At 42.3% G+C, this 9,656-nt stretch overlaps 1 long non-coding RNA gene across 3 annotated transcripts in view; it reads right to left on the reverse strand.

Annotated features, from left to right (window-relative positions):
- Positions 1-2,591: 2,591 nt before the first annotated feature.
- Positions 2,592-9,656, reverse strand: part of LOC102472994 (uncharacterized) — a 78,168-nt gene continuing 71,103 nt past the window's right edge. For all 3 annotated transcript variants that reach the window (XR_001369709.1, XR_001369708.1, XR_337346.1), the window contains one exon: positions 2,592-2,723. This is a non-coding gene — a long non-coding RNA (uncharacterized LOC102472994). The remainder of the gene's footprint in view (positions 2,724-9,656) is intronic.

Consider the following 9,656-nt stretch of genomic DNA (forward strand, 5'->3'; position numbering starts at 1 on the left):
GAATGCTGAGAAAATGCTTTGCCTTAAAAATTTTTTTAAAGGAAAATTTACCAAAAAATGAGAAGACAGAGACAGAGGTAGATAGAGACAGAGGCAGAGAGAAGGCTTGAGTGAGTTCTTGCCACTTGAGTTTGTGGGCTGGAGGCTGAATTATCAGTAGAAAATCTTCATTTCTCTTTTCCCTGAAATCACTAGTTCTCAGGAGACATAAAGTTGCCTTCTATTCTCTTTTTTTAACAACCTTTTAAAATATAAATATTATTGGTGTCTCAGACTTCCTGATAACAAAACTTATTACAAAGTGACAGTAATAAAACCAGTATGGTACTGGCATAAAGACATAGACCAAACCAATAAAATAGAGTCCAGAAATAAACTCTTCTATATATGCCTAGATTATTTTTCACAAGGGTGCCAAGATAATTCAATAGGGAAAAGACAGTTCTTTCAACAAATGATGGTGGGAAAAGTGAATATTCATATGCAAAAGAATGAATTTAGACACTTAATTTATGCTACACCCACACACACACACACACAATGGATAAAAACCTAAAACTCTAAGAAGAAAACATAAAGGAAAAGCTGCATTACCTTTAATTTGGCTGTGATCTCTTAACTATGATCCCAAAAAGCAAGGCAACAAAATAACATCGAAATTAAAAATTTCTGTGCATCAAGGACACAATCAACAGAGTAGAAAGGCAACCCACAAAATGAGAGACAATAATGGATGTTATCAAAACAAACAGAAGACAGAAAATAAGTGTTAACGAGAATGTGGATAAAATGGAACCCTTTTATATAATGGGTAAGAATGTAAGAGCTGCTATGAAAAATAGTACAATAACTTCTCAAAAATCAAAAATAGAATCACCATCTAATCCAGTAATTCCACTTCTGGGAATATATCCCAAAAAATTGAAAGCAAGTTCTCAAAGAGATATTTATACACCCACATTATAGTAGCATTATTCATAATAGCTAAATGGTAGAAGTAACCCAAGTATCTTTCAGTAGATGAATGGATAACCAAAATGTAGGGTATATTAATACAATCGAGTATCATTACACTTTTAAAAAAAGGGAAGTTAAACACATGCTACAACATGAATGAACCTTGAAGACATGTCAAGTGAAATAAGCCAGTCAAAAAACACAAATTTCGTACAATCCCACTTGTATGAGAGAATTAGATAGTCAAACTCACAGAGACAGAATTTGAAACAGTGATTGCCTGGGGCTGGGGGTAGAGGAATTGAGAATTCATGTTTAATGGACACAGAGTTTGTTTTGTAACATGTGAAAAGAGTTCTAAAGATGGAGGGTGGAGATGGACATCTAACAACATGATTGTACTGAATGCCATGAACTATACACTTCAGAAGGGATTACGACAGTGAATTTTATGCTATATTTATCACAATATATAAACAAGAAATACACACACACACACATCACACATAAACATATTTCTTAATTCAGGGACCAAACAAAAACAGGCCTCAGACCTGATTTAGCCCATGGGCTGCTATTGGCCAACCCTTGATCTAGTACAGTGATCTCCAAATAGTATTGCAAGGAGCGCTAGGAAAAAACTACACATTTGGAGCTTCCAGGCAGCTCCTGTGAAAGACTTCTAGAGAAGACTCTAGGCATTATCCTTGCTTCAGACATAGTAGTTCCTCTGTTATCTGGAGTTCTACATGCAAGACTTGAATGAAGGCCTCTACTGCTTGAAAAGGTTTACAAAATCACTGCTTCATCCATCTTCCTCATGTTACGGAAGACAAGACAAAGGAGCAAAGAGAACAAGTGAGGTGTACAGCATAACTAGTATGAGGACCGAAGTCCTTAGAGTGTGAGCTCAATGCTCAGCATTGTGCCACTCAGCCTACCTTGCCCACCACCGAAGGAAGGTCATTCCTCATTCACATGGTAGACTCCAGCTTCTTCTCAACAGGTCTATGTCTTAGATCAGCATTTCCAGGTGCCCACAAAGTGAATATGAGAAAAGCATAAGGCTGGATCCTGCTCTGTAGTTGGCAGAAAAAGTTAAGAAAATCTCCAGTGGTCCCCGAAAGAACTCTTTGTCCTAATCCTTGGAACCTGTGACTATGTTACATAAATGACACACACACACACACACACACCAAAAAAAAAAAAAATAGAAAGAAAAGATTTTGGAGATGTGATTAAAGACATTGAGATAGGGAGAGTATCCTGGGTGAGCCCAATCTAATCACTTAAATTCTTGAAAACTTTTCCAGCTGAAAGAATGGTCAGAGAGGTGTGACTTTGCTTCCTTTGAAGATGGGGTAGGAGGCCCCCCCGAACCAAGAAATGTGGCTAGCCTTCAGAAGCCAGAAAAGGCAAGGAAATGGGTTCTTTCCACCAACTCCAGAGTCATAGCCTTATCTACACCTTGATTTTAGCCCAGTGAAGCCAACATTAGACTGTTAACTTCTAGCACTGTTAAATAATAAATATGTGTGTTGTTTTAAGCCACTAACGGTGGAAATTTATTAGAGCAACCATAGGAAATTACTACATGTTCTCAAATGGATGCAGAACGTCTTACTTACCCTACAGCTGTGGCCAGTTAGGAGCATCTGCTTGCCTGACCCTTCTGGCTTCTCCACTAATGAGCATATTGGTCTCTTGAGAATCCAGCCCCACCCAACAGCTCTGAAAATCAAAATATAAGCCAATCTGGAGGCTTCCTAGGGGCAAAAATAATAATAAAAAATTTAATTAAAACTACTTCTGTAAACAGCAGTCGTTGAGCTTAACAAGTATTTTAAAAGCTGAAAGAAGAAAAAAAAAAAAAAAACTATCATTATTTCAGAACCTCTGTGCCTCCATCCTGGAGACTTGATGAGCAAAGCCAAGGTCTGAGTCATACTGCTATTAGAAACATGACCTGGTTTGTGTACTCAGTGTATGTGTGGGGTGGGGTGGGGTGGTGGGGGGTAGATAGGGCCTAAGAGGTGGGGAGGGGACCAGACAGACACAACGTAGAAGGGTCAGTTCAGACAGTGTTTTACCACATTGACATGACACTTCATTCCAGATCAACGGTCAGCAACTACTACCTTCAGGTCAAATCTTGATTTTATAAATAAAGTTTTACTGGGACATGGGCTCAGTCATTCATTTCTATATTGCCTATGGCTGCTTTCCCACCACAGTGACAGAGCTGAATAGTTGTACACATATACCTTGGCATGGAAAACTGAAAATATGTAACATCTGGCTCTTTATGGAAGAGCTTACTGACCCCCTTCAGATTCACGGGGCAGCCCAAGGCAAACTAGACAAAAAGGATCAGAAGCTCACCAGAAGCACCATTGCCTCTCCATATGGCCATGACATTAGGGGCAGGTTTGTCCTTCCTCCTGCAGTTGGTTTTATGACTCATCTTCTGACCCAGTTCAGAGGCTGAGAAGGACAGCCACATACCCGAGGAGATCCACGGTGCTACCCAGCTACATTCGCCTCAGAGTTGGCCACCCTAGGATGCATGCAGCCTCATTTGATCGGCTTGCTTCTCATCCATAAGTTCCCAGTCCTTCTAGCATATTTTTAAAAATATTACACTAATGTATTTTTCATCACCCATATATGATGTTACTCTGCAGCTCTCACCCACTGAAGAATGGCCTTTGTTGTTTCAGAAAAAGAAGAAGCGCAGCCTTAAACCAAAAAAATCCTGTGTTTAACTTTTTTATTATTATTATTATTAACATCCTCAAGTCAGAGATAAACTATTGTCTTTAAGTGAGTTTTCTTGAAAGAGAAAAATACGCTATATTTACTAAAAACAAAAAATCTTTATCCATATTAAGAACAGAACTCAAGGAATGAAGAATAGAGTGTGACTACAAACTACAGCACTGAGAGGACAGAGGATACAAGGTAGGAGCAATTCTTGTACAGAGGAAGGAGGAAGAACTTCCACCCATCCCCTCACCTACCAAAGGGTAGGCCCTGGAAGGAGGAGAGTGAGACGACCAAGATCCCAGATAGGTTGAGGGAGAATCTAGAAATATTTAGGTTGGTGCTTTGATTTATCCCACCCTCTACTGCACCACGTGTATATTGCATACATGCACACACACACACACACACACACACACACAGTCCATGAAGTTCAAGGATAGGAGAACATCATTTGCAGAAGAAAATGCCTCAGTAGATAAAAAGGCGTCAACATTCCCTGGTTTCCACACAGGCTACACCTGGCATCGGGACATCTAGACACTGCAATAATTCTGGCAGACACAGCAGAAGCAGCTGAGAGTTAGAGAGTGTTTACCAAGAGATTGCCTTGCCTGCAGCAAGAGAATCCTATAGCAGAGGCTGTGAAATAGGCCACAGAAAGCCAGAGTCTTTTTTTTTTTTGGCCAGAGGGTACATGTGCTTGCCAGAAAGACTTGGGGACAGAGGGAGGGAGAAAGGAGAAAGTACCCCTCAATGCGGTATAGTCACACCACAATCCCTTGTCTTCCATTTCTCCCTCTTATCAGGATTTGAGGCACACACATACTTGCACCCTGCATGTTTTTCAAACCACCAGGGCCAAGACTTAAACATCATGGTACATCATGTGAAGCAAAAGACCTAGTGGTCCCTTAACCACTAGACCAAGGAGCCAGCCCAAGCCAGTGTCTGATGGGAGCTCCTGGCTAAAGTTCTGAGGATTCAAAGCAGCAAGAGGCCAGGTAAAGGATGCTAAACTAGGGACAGCCACCATGCACTCATGCCCAGCCAGCTTTCATGAGCCACACCAGCAAAGACACCTTAATAGCCAAGTCTCCCTCTGAAAGACTAGCTAAGAACAAAAGTAACTCCAGCACATGCTGACCCTACCATGGCATTATGTAACCCATCCCTGGGCCCAGATATCATCCAGGGAGGAGGAGAATCGGCCAAGAGAAGGAGAAAAGGCATAAGCCCACAAAATCTGAACTTACCTGAAAACTATTGCTTTAAACTGGAATAGATCAATTTACTTAAATGGGCAACTTTTCATTTCTTCTAGGTTATTCTAAATAAGTAGGGGCTCCAAAGAAAGATCATATCATTACAAAAAGGGACGTTTCCATTTTTAAAATATTATTTGCTACAGTGAGTATGCTTCTCACTTTTGGTATCTACTTGAAAAGATACATACCACCCTTCCTTCTTACCCTCTCCCCTGGCTCACACATATCGATCCACTTTGTTTTTCACTATCTTTTGTGAGCAGGAGAGATGGAGAGAGAGGAGACAGAGAGGCAACATCCCATCTTGATCTTGGCATCCAAACCACCTTTAGTCAGCCCCAGATAATCAAGGTGTATCTTCCTGGAGTACTCAGATGCAAATCCGGAACCTTCCCATGTGACTCAGCCATGTAGACAGTGGTGTTTCACTGCTGTACCGCAATATGACCCCACAGCCCACTTTCTAGTCCCAGAAGAGAGAAGGGGTATATGGCGCACTGAGGCAGGGGTGAAGCAAGCAGATTCCCTGCTTGGATCTGAGTGTGCTTGAGCAGGCAGAGAGTCAGATGCTCTGGGCAGCTTCCTCGATTCACAAGCCAACAGCAAAGCAAAGAGATGATGGGCCCTATTTCCTCTCCCCAAGGCTGACTGCCAACAAGAGTTTCCAAATGCAGTGGCCAGTCCCTTGGGTCCCATGATTTCACATCAAATCACCCTTTCCCATTTCCCCAGGACCCAGGCCAGGCCTTGCTGTCTAAACACGTCATGCACAGTGCCCACCTGAGAAGCCATGAATTGAGGCATAAACCCCCCACCCGGAGACATAGAACTGGGTGCAAGACAGAGGCGCGTGGCTATGTAGTTACAGTATTTCCCCGAAACTGGAATTAATTATCACTCCTTGTTCCTCTGTCCCTCTTAGATCTGCAAAGTGTGGGTCACAGTGACTTTGTTTTTATTGGCCCACCTCATATTGAAACCATTCCTGCATATTGATACTGAATATTTCAGCCAAACCCTGGTGAAAATTACTTACTGTGCAGCACAACAGAGCGACTTTCTAAAGTTAAATGTCTTGGGATATTTTATCTTTTCAAGTACATACCAAAAGCAATTAAGTTCAAACTATGGAATACAGTCTTTGCCAGTTTCCATTCCTGACACATATGTGTCTGGGTTTATAAGTTCAAAGACCTCTTACAGGATCAAATCTCTAGCTTTAATTTTCTCTTTGCAAGTGAAAAACAGTCCTGCAGCCTCCTTTAAATCATCTGCAAGAAAATGCGTGGCGTGAGGCCTTTACCCAAGACATCTCTAATGTGGCCAAAAAAGGTGGAACGAGAGCCCATGCTGTCCTCCCCTTGCCAGCACCTCACAGGGAGGGGCAGTGGCAAGAGGATAGTATTATAATTGTTTGAAAGTAAAAACTTGGGTCACAGTGCTCTGAGTAGGGGATGAGTATAGCAATCCTACACCAAAAAATCATTCTGACCCACTGAGCTCAGCTGTTACTACACTGACCCAATCACAGTGTGTCTCCAGCATGCACAGCAGCCCAGTGCTTCTCCCTACTTCTTTCCCTCTTCCTTGCTGCCCTCACTGCAGAGACTTCTCCCATTGCACCCACTTCCTGGATTCCTGAGACCTCACACCCTCCTGCATCTTCTCATTTCTCTGAGAGCCATACCTCCTTTCTTCCTCTTCTCCCTCGAACAAGATGGGCTCTGTCAATGGGATTTGCACTTGTAACTAAAGATACATTCTGAACAGGCTGGAAAGGCCTAGGAAAATCTATTGCAATTCTTCATCCCCACCCCAAGTTTATCTTTTAACACTAGTTTTCAAATTATAATTGTACTCATTCATGGATTCTGTACTCACAAATTCACCTACTTGCTAAGATGTATTCATACCCCCAACTGATATATGCAGGCATCCACAGTCATTCACAGACATGGCAGAGCAGCAAGACCTTTAGCTTGACCAGTGCACACATTCCTGGCAAATGAATTATACTCTTGTCTTCTTGTTCTGGCTCTTATACTATAAACAATATTTTTGGCTCTGTATTTTTCACACTTTGCACTTCCTGTTAATACTTTTGTTGTTTAAAATGGTGCCCAAGTATAGTGCTAAAATGTTATCTAATGTTCCTGAGCTCAGGAAGGCTCTGATGTACCTTCCATTGAATATAGGTGTGTCTGATATGCTTCATTCAGTCATGCATTAATAGTGCTGTTGGTCATGCATTCAGTGTTAATGAATCAATAATATATATTAGGGACCAGCAGTTAGAGTAATGGCTGTGTCTCTGGACTCCCATGTAGTCGACCATGGTTCGAGTCCCAGACCCAGCTGCTTAAACTCACGCCGGGCACGTGTACATGTGTGCCCAAGATCCTGAGAGGAGAATGGAGGAGAAGGGATTCCGGTGTGGCCATCCCCCCTGGGGGGTGATTTCTCGCTTTCTGTCTCTCTGTCTCTCTCTGTCTGGCGAGCACACGCACCCTATAGCAAAAACCTCTCCAAAAATAATAATAATAATAATAATATATTAAATACAGTGTCTTTAAACACACACATGAAACAAGGGTAGCTGACAAAATTGTGACCAGAAGCTCTCAGGAACCTACCTCTATATTCGCCCAAAGACAATTGGTCGAGCATTTGCCAATTCAGCATTCTTAGTGACTGTATAGGGCATGACTACCAGGAATAACAAGAATGAACAATGAATATGACAGAGATACCAAATAGAGATTTTTAACAGTATGTACTGTGGGGGAAATACCCTCTCACTTCTTCCACACAAATATATTGAGTTGTCAGAAAAGTCATGCTGCATTTTTGCATAGAAAAAATACATCATGACTTTTCCAACAAACCGATATGAAATAAATTAACTACTAATAGGGTAGGTGCTTCATCCCTCTCTGGCATTAGCCTCAGGAGTCTCCAACTCCAGACTATCCCAAGTGTTTCCTCTCCTCTCTGACACAGACCCCAGGTTGCTCTCTCTGGGAAGCCTTGCCTCAGTGACTGCAAGAAGTCTGCTCATCCTCGTCAACCCTTCAGCTCTCACCTCTGAAACCCACTCCAGCTGAGATGTACAACAGAAAGAGATTTTGTTTACACTCATTTATGTTTGGGACTCGTGTCTTGACATATAAGAGGTCTTCAAAAAGTTTAGGAAGGCCCAGCCGCTGTGGTACAATAACACAAGTTCCTTGCAAGGTGGGATGCCTTACGATCCACTGGGAGTTTGGATCCCCAGGTAAGCTAGGAAACACACCAGGTGTGTATGGGCATCCAGAATCCTAAAGAGCTGGAGGGCTGGAGAAAGGGGATCACAGCAGGATGAGACCCTGTTGAGGGTGCATTTTCTCTCTCCCTCTCCCTCTCTCTCTCGTTCTTTGTCTCTCTCTCTTTCTCTCTCTTGTGAACATGTGTGCATACATACACTATCACAAATTCTTTTCAGGTTCATGGAAAAATAAGAAACAATGCATGGATTCCTAATTCTTACACCAATATAAATGTACACTTTAATTTCATTTTTCCACAAACTATTTGAAGTACGCTTGTATGTTTAAGTCACCCCATCTCCTCCTTGGTTTGTGAGTTTCCTATTCCCTTCATAGGGCTCATAATGCCTGCCAGAGTGCCCTGCATTTTTGCAAGTACAAAATAAACTGAATCAGCTGCATGGAAACTCTTGCTGACTCCAAACTTCCCTGCTCCTTGCACAATGCCTTCTATGACTTCATCACACTCCAGGCAGGCTAAAACAGCATCGTTTGTGCCTCTCTGTACCTCAATCTTGCTTGTAGGTTTAAAAGGAAAGATGTTATCCAAGCACAGCACGTGAAAATGTCAATAATCAGCATATGTTTCTGGGTTATGCCATGATATGATCACTGTGATTGATGTCAAATACTCAGCAATCCTAACTAGGTCATGCGTTTGTGGCTAGCTAATTTGTACATATAAACAAGCCAGACACCCTCTTCTTCAGGGTTTATCTTTGTACTATCTCCAATGCTTTGAATTTGCCCTCCCCTGGAGTGCTACCTCCTCTCCGCTAGGCTTTTCCATCTCAGCTCTCCCAGCAAATCCATGAAGAAATGACTGTACTATAAAATCACCAGCATGTAACCCCGGCTGAATTAAAACATCACCAGCTGTCACATCGTGAAGAGAAAGGGAACCTCCATATTTGAAGAAAATGGCAGTGCTTATGAAGCACTCTAGAACAAAAAGTTAGACCAGAATCTGACCAAACCTGTAACTCCAACTTAGACTTACAGAAAATACAGAGAAGCATGTCAAACTACATCATCAAGATACAATCAGTAAAACCCAAATTATCAGAAGATGTAGGTGCAATAACTTGCTATCAAAAGGGCAACTCGGGACCACCAGTTAGCGTAATGGCTATGTCACTGGACTCCCACGTAGTCGACCGCGGTTCGCGTCTCGGACCTGGTGGCTTAAAACTCACGCCGGCCATGTGTGCATGCATGCCCAAGATCCCGAGAGGAGAACGGAGGAGAAAGGATTGTGGCGTGGCCATCCCCCCTGGCGGGTGATTTCTCACTTTCTGTCTCTCTGTCTCTCTCTGCCTGTCTGGCGAGCGCACGCACCCTATAGCAAAAACTTCTCAAAAAA

This window comes from Tupaia chinensis, unplaced genomic scaffold, assembly GCF_000334495.1.
Source record: "Tupaia chinensis unplaced genomic scaffold, TupChi_1.0 Scaffold145484_1, whole genome shotgun sequence".
In the NCBI taxonomy this organism is placed as follows: Eukaryota; Metazoa; Chordata; class Mammalia; order Scandentia; family Tupaiidae; genus Tupaia; species Tupaia belangeri.